General features: G+C 39.8%; 1 pseudogene; it reads left to right on the forward strand.

Moving 5' to 3' along the window:
* The first annotated feature begins 3,457 nt into the window (after positions 1 to 3,457).
* On the forward strand, positions 3,458 to 3,837 carry LOC138432318 (glutaredoxin-related protein 5, mitochondrial pseudogene; annotated as a pseudogene).
* The last annotated feature ends 14,368 nt before the right edge of the window (positions 3,838 to 18,205 follow it).

The raw sequence follows: 18,205 nt of genomic DNA on the forward strand, positions 1-18,205 counted from the left end.
CTGCTCATGGAGCAGTTACACTCTGTTCCTTCTTTCACCTAACATCTGGGTAATCACCAATCTGTTTTCTGTCTGTGCAGATACATCTATTTGGATATTTCATATATCGATAAATGTAATTACATAGTATGTGACCATTTATGTCTGACTTCTTTCCCAGCACAATTTTCAGTGTTCATGCATATTACAGGATAAATCAGTACCTCATTTCTTTTTTCTTCCTATCTTTAGTGAGGTATAATAGACAAAAATATATATCTAAGACACACAACTTGATATTTTGATGTACACATACATTTTTAAAATAATTGCCATCAGTTCAGTTCAGTCACTCAGTCATGTCCAACTCTTTGCGACCCCATGAATCGCAGCATGCCAGGCCTCCCTGTCCATCACCAACTGCCGGAGTTCACTCAGACTCGCATCCATCGAGTCAGTGATGCGCACAGCTGGGTATTGTTTTTGCTTTGGCTCCATCCCTTCATTCTTTCTGGATTTATCTCTCCACTGACCTCCAGTAGCATATTGGGCACCTACTTACCTGGGGAGTTCCTCTTTCAGTATCCTATCATTTTGCCTTTTCATACTGTTCATGGGGTTCTCAAGGCAAGAATACTGAAGTGGTTTGCCATTCCCTTCTCCAGTGGACCACATTATCAAGCCAATTAATCTCATATAGTCACCGTTTTCTTTATTTTTGGTGCGAACACTAAAGATCTACTGTCTTAGAAAATTATAAGTATACAATACAGAGTTGTTTACTATATCATTGTACAATAGATTTTCAGAACCTATTCTTTTTTCCTGAAACTGTACTCCTTGATCAATACCTGCCCGTATTGCCACCCCCTATCTCCTGTCACCTACCATCCTGTACCCCACTTCTGTGACTGTTTTGTATTCCATATTAAAGTGATATCATGCAGTATTTGTATTTGTCTTTATCTGGCTTATTTCACTTAATATAATCTCTGTCAGTTTCATCCATGCTGTCACAAATAGCAGGATTTTCTTCTTTTTAAAGCAGGGGTTCCCACCCCCAGGCCACAAACCAGACAGTCTGTGGCCTGTTAAGAACCAAGTCGCATAGTGGGAGATGAGTGGCAGGTGAGTGAGAGAAACTTTATTAGTATTTATAGTTGCTGCTCATTGTTCACATTACTGCCTGAGCTCTGCCTCCTTCCAACCAGTGGCGGCATTAGATTCCCATAGGAGAGAGACTCCTACTGTGAACTGCACGTGTGAAGTATCTACATTGCATGCTCCTTATGAGAAGCCAATACCTGATGATCAGAGTCGGTGATGCTAGTGCTGGGGAGCAACTATAAACACAGGCTATCATTAGCAGAGAGGTTTGACTGCACAGAGGCCATAATAAATCAATTGCTTGCAGACTCATGCCAAAACCCTATTAGTGAGCAGCAAGGGACAATTAAGCTGTGGCAAATGAGTTGATGTACTTCAGTTATACAGCTGCATCTGGTGGTAGGTTTCAGTCAGAATCCGACACTTATTTTAGTTCATGTGGATCCCACCTATTATTTTATTTACCACTTCTGTCTGTGCCTCTTTCCCACACTGTGCACTTGTCTCAGTCATAGTTTTTTAAGCCCTGAAGCTAACCCTAGCCAAAATGAGAAGAAAACAAATTTGCTGGGGAGATTCTTTGAAGGGGGAAGATCCAATGATGAGATGGCAAAAGAGAATAGGACTGCCAGCAAAAAGAAAGCTACATTTAAAAGAAAATAGCAAGAGTCTTACTTAAATTACAGGTTCATTGCAACAGGCAGTCCAAATTCAAGCCTGCTTTGTATAATATGTAGTGGCCGGCTATCCAAAGAAGCTATGAAACCATCAAAATTGCTTTGCCACATGGAGACCAAGTACTCTGCATTAAAAGACAAGGCTTTGGAGTTTTTCAAAAGAAAAAAAAATGTGAGCATGAAGAACAGAAGCAAATATTGAAGGCCACCACTTCATCAAATGTGTCTGCACCGAGAGCATCATTCTTAGTGGCTAAAACTATGAGGTCCTTTACTATTGGTGAAGAGCTGATCATGCCTGCTGCTAAGGACATTTGTCATGAACTTTGAGGAGAGGCTGCAGTTCAAAACGTGGCATATATTCCTCTTCATTTAGCACCATAACTAGATGAATTGATGAAATAGCAGAGGATATTGTGGTATAGTTGTTAGAGTTAATGAGTCACTGTGGTATACAACCCAGGTTAACAAGTCTACCAGTGTTGACAGCTAGGCAAGAACACTTGTTTTTGTGCAGTTTCTCAGGAGGATGTGCATGAGGATATGGTATGCTCCCTTTAGTTGCAAATGAACACCACAGCTGCAGAACTATTCAAGTCTTTGATTGATTATGTATTAGGAAAACTGAATTGGTCATTTTGTGTCTGTATTTGCACAGACAGATGGAATAGAAAATGGCAACCCACTCCAGTATTCTTGCCTGGGAATCCCATGGATAGAGAAGCCTGGCAGGCTATGGCACATGGGATTGCAAAGAGCTGGACACAACTGAGCAACTAAGCACTTATGCATGCAGGCACAGACAGAGTAGCTGCCGTGACTGGATGGCTTTCTGCTTTCACTACTCCGGCCAAAAAGGTCACTTCTTAATATGAGCCTATGCATTGTGTCATGCATAAATACTGTCTAGCTGAAAAACATCACCTGAACTTAACAATGTTTTTCAGGATGTGCTTAAAATTATTAACCATATTAAAATACATGCTCTTAACTCACATCACATACCTCTGTGAGGAGACGGACACAGAGCACGTCTTCTCTTAAACACAAATGTGAGATTGTTTTCTAAAGGTATATCACTGGCTAGAGTTTTTGAGTTATGAGAGCTTCTCCAAATAATTCTTTTAGAAAAATGGTCACCACTGGCAGCATATTTCACTGACGCAGAATGGACGACAAAACTTGCTCACTTGTGTGACATATTCAATCTGCTCAATGAACTCAATCTGTCCCTTCAGGGGAGCATGACAACTTGTTCAAGTCAGCAGATAAAGTGGCTGCATTCAAAGTTAAACAGCAGTTATGGGGGTGAAAAGTTTGGGTTTTGCTTTTGGTTTTTTTTTTTTTTTAACATGTTTCAAACATTAGCAGAGATTTTGAAAGAGATTGAGACAGGGGCTTCTTTCTCCCAAATGGTGCGTGATCACCTATCTCAGCTTTCAAAAGGGTTTGAGCATTATTTCCAAACCAGAGATGATCCCCAAACTGGGAAGGAATGGATCTGCAGCCCATTTGTGAATAAACCAGGTGAACTGACTTTGGCCATTCTAGGAGAGGATTAGTTGCTTGAGATCACAAACGACAGTGGCCTTAAAAGTATGTTTGGGGCAGTTAAGGGCTCTGGCCAGCATGTGGGGGTGAGAGGATCCCTGAGCCAAGCAGGTCTCTGCTTGTCTGGGGGCACAGCATGGATGATGGCCTGTAGGGCCCCAGGTGTGCAGGTGCTGAGCTTAGCTGGCAGCAGCTCATTGGAGCACCTGGACACATTGGGGAAGGACAAGGTGGTGGTCTTCCTCAAGGGGATGCCAGAGCAGCCCCAGTGCCGCTTCAGCAATGCCATGGTACAGATCCCACAACCTATAATGTGCTAGATAACCCCCAGCTCCCACAAGGCATTAAAGACTATTCCAACCAGCCCACCATCCCACAAGTGTACCTCAACTGCAAGTTCATGGGGGAGGTGGTGACATTCTTCTCCAGATGCACTAGAACCGGGGAGCTGGTGGAAGAACTGAAAAAGCTGGGGATCTGCTCTGCCCTCTTAGATGAAACAGAAGACCAGGACTCAAAGTGAGGGTGACTGAGCCAGGAGCCACTGGTGTCAGAATCACACTGCCAGAGAAGCCTTACCAATTCTGGTTTTCACTCTTCAGATGACTCCTTGCACTGATACCTCCATTGTATAAGCAACTGGGTGATTTTAGTGATTTATCATGAATGTAATTGTAACCACTGGACTGTCATAATCAAAATTGTATTATAAGATTGCTGTTAACAAAATTCCTTCTTATGTTGTTCTTTGCTCTTTGCCTGATTCAGGAGTAAACCTGCTGCTGCTGCTGCTGCTAAGTCGCTTCAGTCGTGTCCGACTCTGTGCGACCCCATAGATGGCAGCCCACCAGGCTCCCCTGTCCCTGGGATTCTCCAGGCAAGAACACTGGAGTGGGTTGCCATTTCCTTCTCCAATGCATGAAAGTGAAAAGTGAAAGTGAAGTCGCTCAGTCATGTCTGACTCTTCGCGACCCCATGGACTGCAGCCCACCAGGCTTCTCCGTCCATGGGGTTTTCCAGGCAAGAGTACTGGAGTGGGGTGCCATCGCCTTCTACAAATGGAAGCTTGCTGCTGCTGCTAAGTCACTTCAATCCTGTCTGACTCTATGCGTCTTAACCTAGGAGCTTTTGAATCATCGTCATTATTCAGGAGTCCTCTGCAAGTATGTCAGTCTGCAAAGATAATTCATACCCTCTCCCCAGTTTTTTGTAACTTGTTAAGAAAAATAATGGACAAGGAAGACAATGAGATAACTGGGGTGCTTTTTTTTTTTTCAAATTTAACTGCCAACCCAGAGGGGGGAGAAGCTATGTTTGAGACAACTTCAAATCTCTATACATTTTGAATTAAAGTCAAGGCAGAATATACTGAGATTGCCACAAAAGCACTGAAAAGTCTGCTTCCATTTCCAACATCCTATCTTTGTGACGCAGGGCTTTCTGCAGTGACAGTGACCAAAACAAGATCGTGGAGTAGACTGGACATAAGCAACACACTTTCAGGTGTCTCTGTCTCCTATCACCCCCAGATAGGATCATCTAGCTGCAGGGAAACAAGCTCAGGGCTCCTACTGATTCTACGTTATGGTAAATTATATAATTATTCCATTATATGTAATAATAGAAATAAAGTGCACAGTAAATGTAATGTGTTTAAATCATCCTGAAACCATCCCCGACTCAGCCTGTGAAAAAATTGTCTTCCACAAAATTGGCACCAAAAAGATTGGGCACTGCTGTTTTAAAGGTTGATTAATATTCCATTGTGTACAGGCATACCTTGGAGATATTGCAGGTGTGGTTCCAGACAACAAAAATAAAGTGAATATCGCAACAAAACACTCCACATGAATTTTTGGGTTCCCCAGTGCATCTTAAAGATATGTTTATACAATATTGTAGTCTGTTAATATGCAATAGAATGTCTGAAAAACCAATATACATACTGTAATTTTTAAAAAAAACAGCTCTTAGTTTCAGTGGTCTTTCCTTTTGTATTTTTAGTCCTTCTTTTTTTCATTTATAGCTGGCCTAATTCTTATTTCCTTCTTTCTGATAACATTCAGCTTAATTCATTGTTTAGTTCCTTGATGTTCTTAGTTGTTGTTGTTAGGTTGCTTATTTGAGAGCTTTCTTTTTTCTTAATGTATACTATTATCATTATAAACTTGCTTTCTAGAACTTCACATAAGTTTTAGTATGTTGTATTTCATTTTTATTTGTCTCAAAATATCTTTCCAATTTCCTTTTGATTTCTCTTTTAACCCTTTTGTCATTCAGGAACATGTTTTCTTAATCTCCACATATTTGTGATGGGCTTCCCTAGTGGTTCAGCAGTAAAGAATGCACCTATAATGTAGGAGACATGGATTTGATTCCTGAGTCAGGAATATCCCCTGGAGAAGGAAATGGCAATGCACTCCAGTTATTATTGCCTGAGAAATCTCATGAACAGAGGAGCCTGCCAGGCTACAGTTCATGTGGTCACAAGAGTTGGACATGACTTAGCAACTAAACAACAAAAACACCTGTGATATGTCTGGCTTTCCTACTGTTATGGATTGTCATATCATTGTGGTTGGAAAAGAAAGAGTAATTTCAATTATATTAAATTTGTTAAGACTTGTTTTGTGACCTAACACATTATATACCATGGTGAGTATTCTATGTATGCTTGAGAAGAATGTGTATTCCAGGGGTATTGGATGAAATGTTCTGCATATGTCTGTTAGGTTCATCTGATCTGATGTGTAGTTTAAGTCCAATATTTCCTTATTGGTTTTCTTTGGGGATGTTCTGTCCACTGTTGAAAGTTGGGTATTGAAGTTCCATGGTATTATATCGCTGCCTATTTCCTGCTTCAAGTCAGGAAATAATATTTGCTTTCTATATTTAAGGTACTCTGATGATGGACAGGGAGGCCTGTGTGCTGCGATTCATGGGGTCGCAGAGTCGGATATGACTGAGCGACTGAACTGAACTGACTGATGTTGGATGAATAAAAATTCTATTAATATGTCCTCTTTGTAAATTTATTCTTTATCATTATGTAATGACTTTGTCTCTTGTTACAGTGTTTGACTTCAAGTCTCTATAATTATAGCTATCAAATCTATGTAATTATAGCTATCGCTTTCTTTTATTTCTCATTACAATAGTGTATCTTTTTCCATTCCTTTACTGTTATTAAAGTTGAAGTGAGTCTCTTGTTGTCAGTGTATAGTTGGGTCTTGTTTTTTAATTCATAAAACAACTCTACATTTTTTAATGGAAGAATTTAATCCATTTGCATACAGAGGAATTACTGATAGGTAAGGGCTTAGGCCATTATTTTAATTGCTTCTGGGTTTTTGTAATTCTTTTACTCTTCTATTGCTGCCTTCCTTTGTGAATTGATGATTTTGTTGTGGTATGCCTTGATTCTGCCCCTGTCTTTTGGGTATCTACTAAAGGTTTTGATTCTTTGTTATCATGAGGCTTACATAAAACATCTTATATTCATGACAGGCTAAAATGATAAGCTTAATTTTGAAAATTAATACATAAAAAAGATCTACATTTTTACACTCTATTCATTTTATGCTTTTGATGTCACAATTTACATCTTTTTGTATTGTATATTTATTAACAAAGTATTGCAGTTAGAGTTGTTCTTATATTTTAACCTTTAAAGTTTTAAGAAATTTAACCATCACCATCACAATATCATTCTGAATTTAACTATTTATTTGCCCATAAGCTTTATACTTTCATATGCTTTCATATATCTAACTTACATGCTTTCATTTCAGAATAAACAATTCCCTTTAACAACTTTCATATAAGCTCCTTCAGCTTTTGTTTGTTTATGAAAATTCTCTGTCTCTCCAACTCTGAAGCACAAGTTTACTGGGTAGAGTATTCTTAGCAGTTTTTTTGTTTTTTTTTTTAATCATCCCATTCCCAATGGCCTGTAACATTCCTACTGAAAAATCCGCTAATAGGCTTAAAGAGGATTCCCTGTATAAAGTCACTTATCTCTTGTTGGTTTTAAGATTCTATCTTTAACTTTTGATAATTTCATTATAGTGTGTCTCTGGGTAGATCTCTTTGAATTAATCTTGTTATACGTTTTATGGACTTCGTTAATCTGGATATCTTTCTTTTTCCATATTAAGGAAGTTTTCAGGCACTATTTCTTTGAATATGCCTTCTGCCCTTTCTCTTTTTCTTTCTTGAAGACCTAGAATACCTACATTGGTTCACTAAGCGGTGACCCTTAACTTATCTTTGCTTTCTTCCATTCTTTCTTTTCACTCTTTTGATTGGATGATTTCCACTCCCTTGTCTGATTCTTTCTTCCACTTGATCTGGTCTACTTATGAACATCTCTGTTGAGTTCTTCATTTATTGTGTTTTTCATGTCTATGATTTATGTTTGGTAGTTTTTAAAAACATTTTCTGTCTTTTTGTTGAAATTTGTACCTTGTTCATGCATTATTCTCCTGACCTCAATAAGCATCTTTATTACCATTATTTTGAACTCTCTATTGGGTAAAACACTTACGTCTACTTCATTAAGGTAAGTTCCTAGAGATTTGTTATTTTGTTTGAAACATCCTCATTTCTTTACTTTTCTTGATTTTCTGTGTTGGTTTCTGTATAAAACAGCCACTTTTCCCAGTATTGACACATTGGCCTTGTGTAGATGAACCTCCATAATCAGCCTGGCCTGAGCTCCTGATTGTCTCTAAAAGTTTTATGATCAAATCCTGTCTTTTTCCTTGGTGGCTTCCTATAGTTAAGGGTGTGCCAATACTCATCAGTGTCCCCAAAGATGTGGGAAACCTTCTTATGCCTATTTAGGCTTCTAGACCCTTTAACTCCCCGATGCAAGTTAATTGGAAGCCCAATTATCAGGCAGGAACTGGGAAAATCAGGGCATTAGATATGCAGTCTATCCTCTATCAAGAAGAATCCAGGAGTTGGGCGTTTTTGCTTACTTACTTTTTGCTGAATCAGGGGAAATGGTTGCTGCAAGTGCTTTTGTGTCCAAATAAAATAGCCTTTGTTTTTAAGAAGGAAATGGCAACCCACTCCAGTACTCTTGCCTGGAAAATTCCATGGACTGAGGAGCCTGGTAGGCTACAATCCATGGGGTCGCAAAGAGTCGGACACGGCTGAGTAACTTCATTTTCACTTTCACTTTAGTTTTTGCTGAATCAGGGGAAACGGTTTCTGCAAGTGCTTTTGTGTCCAAATAAAATAGCCTTTGTTTTTAGTTGTCCCAGGGACTCATGAATGATGAGCCCTGTCAGCTCCCAAAGCTACATGATTTGGGGGCTAGTCCCTTGGGTGGTAGTTGAAAATCGGGGTGTGAGATGTCTGGACCAGCTTTCAGGAGTGAAAATGAACACTTGGTCTTACTGTTGGAGCTGGGGGAGATAGCCCACCAGCTTTACCAGGCTTACAAGAGGATACCAGTCAGCTCCTACATGCAGACTGACTAGAAGCCAGAACCACGGCAGCAGTTAGAAAAATACACAAATTCTTTCCAGGGACTAACTGGGAGATGCGCATTTTTGTTTTCTCCCTCCATGCTGGGCCTGGGTATATAAACTACAGGGAGTCTTCAAGCATCCTTTCAAAAACGGTTTCTTTGCTATAGTACTGTAGGATTCATGAACGTAAACTCCATTGGCTTTCAGAGGTAGGTTATTTTGGAGTCTATCCCTCAAGCGGCAGTTTTAAAAGTCAGGATTGTAAACGTGTAGAAAGTTCCTTCTAGGGACATGCAGGATTTGGTTTCATTGTTGGAGCAAGATGGAGGGAGAGGGCAGGGTAAGTACCCACTGGCTCTTTGTGGCTCTGGGGAGGATTCAGCTCAAATGCAATCTACTCCCTCTGCCCTAAGCTTGAGGAAATAGCCACAGGGAGTGCTCAAGCACCTAATAACAATTGCTTCTTTGCTATAACACCGTGGGACTTGTGAATGGAAGCCCTTTGGTTCTCAGAGCTAGATGATTTGAGGGTCCATCCCTCAGGTGACAGGCTTAAAATCTGGGGCATTAGAAATGTGCCCAAACACTTTACTGATCAAGAAGGGGCTGGGAATTGATGGTTTTGGAAAGATTATAAGGCATTATTCTGGGGTGGGGTTTATAGGAAGTGTCTCACCCTTCACTATACATTTTCATGTGGGTATTTTCTCAGTTCCCAATGTGTAGGAGTCACTCAAGCAATTTCTAAGCTTCTCTCAGAGGGAACTGATCCGTGTGTAGCTGTAAATTCAGTGCATCCATGGAAGGAGGGAAATTCGGGAGTCTCTTGTGTCACAATCTTGAGGTACCTGTTGATATTTTCTCAGAACCAACTCTTGGTTTCATTGACTTTTATTATTTTCTGTTTTGTTTATGTATGCTGTATTATTTATTATTTTTCCCATCTGCTGGCCTTGGATTAAGTATTTTCTACTTTGTTAAGGCATACAGTTTTCCACAGTGGCTGCACTAACTCACATTCCCACCTACACTATAGGAGGGTTCCCTTTTCTCCACACCACCTCCAGAAGTTGCTATTTGTAGACATTTTAATAATGGTTATTCTGGGTGGTGTGAGGTGGTATGTCATTGTAGTTTTAGTTAGAATTTCTCTAATAATTTGTGATGTTGAGCATCTTTTTATGTGTTTTTAGACCATCTGTATATCTTTGGAGAAATATCTCTTTAGATCTCTTGCCCATTTTTTGATTGGATTATATTTTTTATATTGAGCAGCATGAGTTATTTGTTATCTTTTGGAGATTAATCCCTTGTCGGTTGCTTCATTTGCAAATATTTTCCCCCATTCTGAGAGTTGTCTTTTCATTTTGTTTACAGTCTCCTTTGCTGTATAAAGACTTTTAAGTTTAATTAAGTCCCATTTGCTTTTATTTTCATTACTCTAGGAGGTGGGTCAAAAAAAGATCTTGCTATGATTTACATCAAAAAGTGTTCTGCCTCTGTTTTCCTCTAAGAGTTTCATAGTATCCAGCCTTAAATTTAGATCTTTCATCCATTTTGAGTTTACTTTTTTGTATGGTATTAGGAGATGTTCTGATTTAAGAGACTGCTTTTTGTTTTTTCCCATTTATATGCTTGCCTCCTTTGTCATAGATTAGGTGACCATAGGTGTGTGGGTTTACCCCTGAGCTTTCTATCTTGTTGCATTGATTTATTTCTGTTTTTATGCTAGTACAAAATAATTTTGATTTCTGCAGCTTGGTAGTATAATCTGAGGGCAGGAAGCCTGATTATTCCAGAACAATTTTTCTTTCTCAAGATTACTTTGGCTATTTGGGTTCTTTTGTGTTTCCCTACATATTTTGAATTTTTTTCTAATTTTTTTCTAATTAGAATTTTTGTTCTAATTCTGCTTTTAAAATGCCATGGGTAATTTGATAGGGATTGCACTTGTATTGTAGAGTGCTTTGGATAGTGTAGTCATTTTGACAACACTGATTCTTCTAACCCAAGAACACAGTATATCTCTCCACGTTTTTGTCATCTTTGATTTCTTTCATTAATATCTTATAGTTTTCTGAAGACAGGTCTTTTGCTTCCTTAGGTAGGTTTATTCTGAGGTATTTTATTCTTTTTGATGCAATGGTAAATGAACTTGTTTCCTTAATTTCTTTTTCTGATTTTTCATTGTTAGTGTATAGGATTGCAAGGGATTTCTGTGTATTAAATTTGTATCCTGCGACTTAACTAAATTCATTAATTAGCTCTAGTAATTTTCTGGTGGCATCTTTAGGGTTTTCTACATATAGTATAAGTACATCTGCAAACAGTGAGAGGCTTACTTCTTTTCTAATCTGGATGGCTTTTACTTCTTTTTCATTTCTGATTGCGGTGGTTAGGACTTCCAAAATTAGATTGAATAATAGTCTTGTGCTTTCTCTGCATCTATAGAAATGATCATGTTTTTTATTTTTTTCCAGTTTGTTAATATGGGGTATCACATTGATTGATTTGCATATATTGAAGTATCCTTACATCCCTGGGATAAACCCCATTTGATCATGGTAAATGATCCTTTTAATGTGTTGTTGGCTTCTGTTCACTAGTATTTTGTTGAGGATTTTTGCATCTATGTTCATCATGGATGAAACTGATCTGTAATTTTCTTTTTTTGTGATATCTTTATCTGGTTTTGGAATCAGAGTGATATTGGCCTCGCAGACTGAGTTTTGGAGTGTTTGTCCCTCTGCAATTGTTTGGAACAGTTTGAGCAGGATAGGTGTTATCTCTTCTCTAAATGTTTGATAGAATTGGCCTGTGAAGCCATCTGGCTCTGGACTTTTGTTTGCTGGAAGATGTTTGATCAGAGTTTCCATTTCAGTGCTTGTGACTGGTCTGTTCATGTTTTCCATTTCTTCCTGGTTCAGTCTTAGAAGGTTGTACTTTCTGGGAATTTGTCCATTTCCTCCAGGTTGTCTATTTTATTGGCATATAGTTGCCTGTAGTAGTCTCTTATTAAAGCCTTCCCTGGTGGCTTAGAGGGTAAAGCGTCTGCCTGCAATGCAGGAGACCTGGGTCCAATCCCTAAGTCGGGAAGATCCCCTGGAGAAGGCAATGGCAACCCACTCCAGTACTCTTGCCTGGAAAATCCCATGGACGGAGGAGCCTGGGAGGCTGCAGTCCATGGGGTCGCAAAGAGTCGGCCATGACTGAGCAACTCCACTTTCACTTTTCAGTCTCTTATTATCCTTTGTATTTCTGCCTTTTCTGTTGTAACTTCATTTCTAATTTTATTGTCTTCTCCCTTTTTGCCTCAATGAGTCTGGCTAATGGTTTGTCAATATTGTTTATTATCTCAAAGAACTGTCTTTAGATTTATTGATCTCTGTTAATATTTCCTTCATTTCTTCATTTATTTCTGCTCTGATATTTATGATTTCTTTCCTGATACTAAATTTGGGGGGGTTTTGCTCTTCTCTTTCTAGTTGCTTTAGGGTTTTGTTGAAGGTCAGGAACAGCGGTGGTAAGGAGATACCCCTCGTCCAAGGTAAGGAGCAGCGGCTGTGCTTTGCTGGAGCAGCCGTGAAGAGATATCCCACAGTAAGATGGTAGGTGTTGCAAGAGGGCATCAGAGGGCAGACACACTGAATCCATACTCCCAGAAAACTAGTCAATCTAGTCACACTAGGACCACAACCTTGTCTAACTCAATGAAACCAAGCCATGCCTGTGGGGCAACCCAAGATGGGCGGGTCATGGTGGAGAGGTCTGACAGAATGTGGTCCACTGGAGAAGGGAATGGCAAGCCACTTCAGTATTCTTGCCTTGAGAACCCCATGAACGGTATGAAAAGGCAAAATGATAGGATACCAAAAGAGGAACTCCCCAGGTCATTAGGTGCCCAATATGCTAGTGGAGATCAGTGGAGAAATAACTCCAGAAAGAATGAAGGGATGGAGCCAAAGCAATAACAACACCCAGCTGGGGATGTGACTGGTGATAGAGGCAAGGTCCAATGCTGTAAAGAGCAATATTGCATAGGAACCTGGAATGTCAGGTCCATGAATCAAGGCAAATTGGAAGTGGTCAAACAAGAGATGGCAAGGGTGAACGTCAACATTCTAGGAATCAGCGAACTAAAATGCACTAGAATGGGTGAATTTAACTCAGATGACCATTATATCTACTACTGCGGGCAGGAATCCCTCAGAAGAAATGGAGTAGCCATCATGGAAAACAAGAGTCCGAAATTCAGTACTTGGATGCAATCTCAAAAACGAAAGAATGATCTCTGTTCGTCTCCAAGGCAAACCATTCAATATCACAGTTATCCAAGTCTATGCCCCAACCAGTAATGCTGAAGAAACTGAAGTTGAACGGTTCTATGAAGACCTACAAGGCCTTTTAGAACACCCCAAAAAGATGTCCTTTTCATTATAGGGGACTGGAATGCAAAAGTAGGAAGTCAAGGAACACCTGGAGTAACAGGCAAATTTGGCCTTGGAATACAGAATGAAGCAGGGCAAACACTAATAGAGTTTGCCAAGAAAATGCACTGGTCATAGCAAACACCCTCTTCCAACAACACAAGAGAAGACTCTACACATGGACATCACCAGATGGTCAACACTGAAATCAGATTGATTATATTCTTTGCAGCCAGAGATGGAGAAGCTCTATACAGTCAACAAAAACAAGACCAGGAGCTGACTGTGGCTCAGATCATGAACTCCTTATTGCCAAATTCAGAGTCAAATTGAAGACAGTAGGGAAAACCGCTAGACCATTCAGGTATGACCTAAATCAAATCCCTTATGATTATACAGTGGAAGTGAGAAATAGATTTAAGGGCCTAGATCTGATAGATAGAGTGCCTAATGAACTATGGAATGAGGTTTGTGACACTGTACAGGAGACAGGGATCAAGACCATCCCCGTGGAAAAGAAATGCAAAAAAGCAAAATGGCTGCCTGGGGAGGCCTTACAAATAGCTGTGAAAAGAAGAGAGGCAAAAAGCAAAGGAGAAAAGGAAAGATATAAGCATCTGAATGCAGAGTTCCAAAGAATAGCAAAAAGAGATAAGAAAGCCTTCTTCAGTGATCAATGCAAAGAAATAGAGGAAAACAACAGAATGGGAAAGACTAGAGATCTCTTCAAGAAAATTAGCAATACCAAGGGAACATTTCATGCAAAGATGGGCTTGATAAAGGAAAGAAATGGTATGGACCTAACAGAAGAAAAAGATATTAAGAAGAGGTGGCAAGAATACACAGAAGAACTGTACAAAAAAAGATCTTCATGACCCAGATAATGATGATGATGTGATCACTAATCTAGGGACAGACATCTTGGAATGTGAAGTCAAGTGGGCCTTAGAAAGCATCGCTATGAACAAAGCTAGTGGAGGTGATGGAATTCCAGTGGAGCTATTTCAAATCCTGAAAGATGATGCTGTGAAAGTGCCGCACTCAATATGCCAGCAAATTAGGAAAACTCAGCAGTGGCCACAGGACTGGAAAAGGTCAGTTTTCATTCCAATCCCAAAGAAAGGCAATGTAAAAGAATGTTCAAACTACCGCACAATTGCACTCATCTCACATGCTAGTAAAGTAATGCTCAAAATTCTCCAAGCCAGGCATCAGCAATACGTGAACTGCGAACTTCCAGATGTTCAAGCTGGTTTTAGAAAAGGCAGAGGAACCAGAGATCAAATTGCCAACATCTGCTGGATCATCAAAAAAGCAAGAGAGTTCCAGAAAAACATCTATTTCTGCTCTATTGACTATGCCAAAGCCTTTGACTGTGTGGATCACAACAAACTGTGGAAAATTCTGAAAGAGATGGGAATACCAGACCACCTAACCTGCCTCTTGAGAAATCTGTATGCAGGTCAGGAAGCAACAGTTAGAACTGGACATGGAACAACAGACTGGTTCCAAATAGGAAAAGGAGTATGTCAAGGCTGTATATTGTCAACCTGCTTATGTAACTTATATGCAGAGTACATCATGAGAAACGCTGGACTGGAAGAAACCCAAGCTGGAATCAAGATTGCCGGGAGAAATATCAATAACCTCAGATATGCAGATGACACCACCCTTATGGCAGAAAGTGAAGAGGAGCTAAAGAGCCTCTTGATGAAAGTGAAAGAGGAGAGCAAAGAAGTTGGCTTAAAGCTCAACATTCAGAAAACGAAGATCATGGCATCCAGTCCCATCACTTCATGGCAAATAGATGGGGAAACAGTGGAAACAGTGTCAGACTTTATTTTGGGGGGCTCCAAAATCACTGCAGATGGTGATTGGAGCCATGAAATTAAAAGACACTTACTCCTTGGAAGAAAAGTTATGACCAACCTAGATAGCATATTCAAAAGCAGAGACATTACTTTGCTGACTAAGGTCTGTCTAGTCAAGGCTATGGTTTTTCCTGTGCTCATGTGTGGATGTGAGAGTTGGACTGTGAAGAAGGCTGAGCGCCGAAGAATTGATGCTTTTGAACTGTGGTGTTGGAGAAGACTCTTGAGAGTCCCTTGGACTGCAAGGAGATACAACCAGTCCTTTCTGAAGGAGATCAACCCTGGGATTTCTTTGGAAGGAATGATGCTAAAGCTGAAGCTCCAGTACTTTGGCCACCTCATGCAAAGAGTTGACTCATTGGAAAAGACTCTGATGCTGGGAGGGATTGGGGGCAGGAGAAGGGGAAGACCGAGATGAGATGGCTGGATGGCATCACGAACTCAATGGACGTGAGTCTGAGTGAACTCCGGGAGATGGTGATGGACAGGGAGGCCTGGTGTGCTGCGATTCATAGGGTCGCAAAGAGTCGGACACAACTGAGCGACTGAACTGAACTGAAGTTAGGTATAAAGTTAGGTTGTCTATTTGACATTTTTCTCATTTCCTGAAGTAGGCTTTTATTGCTTAAATTTCCATCTTAGCACTGCTTTTACTGCATCCCTTACATTTTAAGTTGTAATGTTTTCATTGTCTTTTGTTTCTCAGTATTTTTTTAATTTCCTCTTTGATTTCTTCAGTGACCACTGGATTATTTAGTAATGTATTGTCTAGCCTCCATATTTTTGTGTTTTTTACAGTCTTTCCCCTCCTATTATTGATATCTAATCTTATATTGTTGTGGTCAGGAAAAAATCTTGACACAATTTCAATTTTCTTAAATTTACCAAGGCTTGGTTTGTGACCCAAGATGTAATCTATCTTGGAGAATGTTCAATGTGTACTTGAGAAAAAAATGTATTCTACAGTTTTTGAATGGAATATACTGAAAACACCAATTAGGTTCTCTGGACCAATGTGTCATTTAAGGCTTGTGTTTCCTTATTAATTTTCTGTCTAGATGATCTGTCCATTAGTGTGAGTAGGGTGTTAAAGTCCCCCACTATGATTGTGTTACTGCCAATTTCCCCTTTTAGCATTCCCCTGCTAGCATTTGAGGCATTCCTGTGCATATATAATTGTTATATCTTCTTGTATTGATCCCTTGATCATTATGTAGTGTCCTTCAATATCTTTTATAATGACCTTTAAAGTCAGTTTTATCTGAGTATCGCTACTCTTATTTGACTTCCGTTTGCATGGAATATCTTTTTCCAGTCCCTCACTTTCAGTCTGCATGGGTCCCTAGCTCTGAAATGGGTCTCTTATAGACAGCATATATGGGAGTCTTGTTTTTGTATTCATTCAGCCAGTCTGTGTCTTTTGGTTGGAACATTTAATCCATTTATGTTTACGGAATTCTTGATATGTATGATCCTATTAGCATTTACTTTATTGTTTGTGTTTGTTTTTGTAGGTCTTTTCTATTATGTGTCCCACCTAGAGAAGTTCCTCTAGCATTTGTTGTAAAGCTGGTTTTGTGGTGCTGAATTCTCTTAATTTTTGATTGTCTGTAAAGCTTTTGATTTCTCCATCAAATCCAAACAAAATCCTTGCTGGGTAATCTTGGTTGTAGGCATTTTCATTTCATCACTCTAAGTACACCCCTTTTGACTTGAATAGTTTCTGCTGAAATATCAGCTATTAACCTTATGGGCATTCCCTTGTATGCTAGTTTTTATTTCTCTTGCTGATTTTTAACATTTTTGCATTTAATTTTTGTTAGTTTGATTAATATGTGTCTTGGCATGTGTCTCCTTGGGTATACCCTTTGACTGGGAAACCCAGGACTCTCTGGGTTTCCTGGACTTAAGCTGGCTGTTTCCTTTCTTATGTTAGATAAATTTTCAACTCTAATCCCTCAAATATTTTCTCATACCCTTTTTCTCTCTTTCTGGGACCCCTATAATTTGAATATTGGTGTACTTAATGTTGTCCCAGAGGTCTCTGAGACTATTCTCATTTTTTTTTTCATTCTTTTTTCTTTATTCTATTCTGTTTCAGTTATTTCCATCATTCTCTTTCAGGTCACTTCACCATTCTTCTGCCACATTCTGCTATTAGTTCCCTCTAATATATTTTTTTATTTCAGTCATTTTGTTGTTCATTGCTGATTGTCTGTTGTTTCTTCTAGGTCCTTTCTAAACATGTCTTGTATCTCTTCAACCCATCACAGTGTCTCCATTTTAAACCAAGACTTTGGATCATCTTTACTATCATTACTCTGAATTCTTTTTCAGGTAGACTGCCTAGTTCCTCTTCATCTGTTTGGTCTGGTGGGCTTTTACCATGCTCCTTCATCTGTTGCATGTTTCTCCAATACTTTGGCTGCCTGATGTGAACAGCTGACTCATTAGAATAGACCCTGATGCTGGGAAAGATTGAAAGCAGGAGGAGAAGAGGATGACAGAAGATGAGATGGTTGGATGGCATCACCGACACAATGGATATGAGTTTGAGCAAGCTCCAGGAGTTGGTGGTGGACAGAGAAGCCTGGTGTGCTGCAATCCATGGGGTCACAAAGAGTCAGACACAACGGAGTGACTGAACTAAACTGAAAAACAGTGATCTCTTGCCTCTCTGGCAGGCCAAGCCTTTTCCTAGACTTCCTCAAATGTGCTGTACTAGCCCCCCTCAGACTGTCTTCATGGTAGTCAACCCCAGCCTTCTCCCTGGAGTCTGACCTCTGAAGCCTAAGCCTTGATACCCAGCCCTCACTGGCCATGGTCAGGGTGCATACAAGCGTCTCAGGATGGGAAGTGCCAGTGCAAGCATCTCAGGCTGGGAACCCCTAACTCTCCAGTATTTGGACATAGGGCTTATAAGGATGTAATTAAGATTAAACAGTGGCATAGGATGAGATATTTATCCAATAGGGCTGGTATCTTATAAGAGTAAGAGATACCAGAGCTCACTTTCTCTCTCCAGCACATGTACAGAAGAAAGCCTGCATAATGACTCAGCAAGAAGGCAGCCATCTGCAAGCCAAGGAGAGACACTTAAATAGAAAACAACC

Source organism: Ovis canadensis, chromosome 2, assembly GCF_042477335.2.
Source record: "Ovis canadensis isolate MfBH-ARS-UI-01 breed Bighorn chromosome 2, ARS-UI_OviCan_v2, whole genome shotgun sequence".
NCBI lineage: Eukaryota > Metazoa > Chordata > Mammalia > Artiodactyla > Bovidae > Ovis > Ovis canadensis.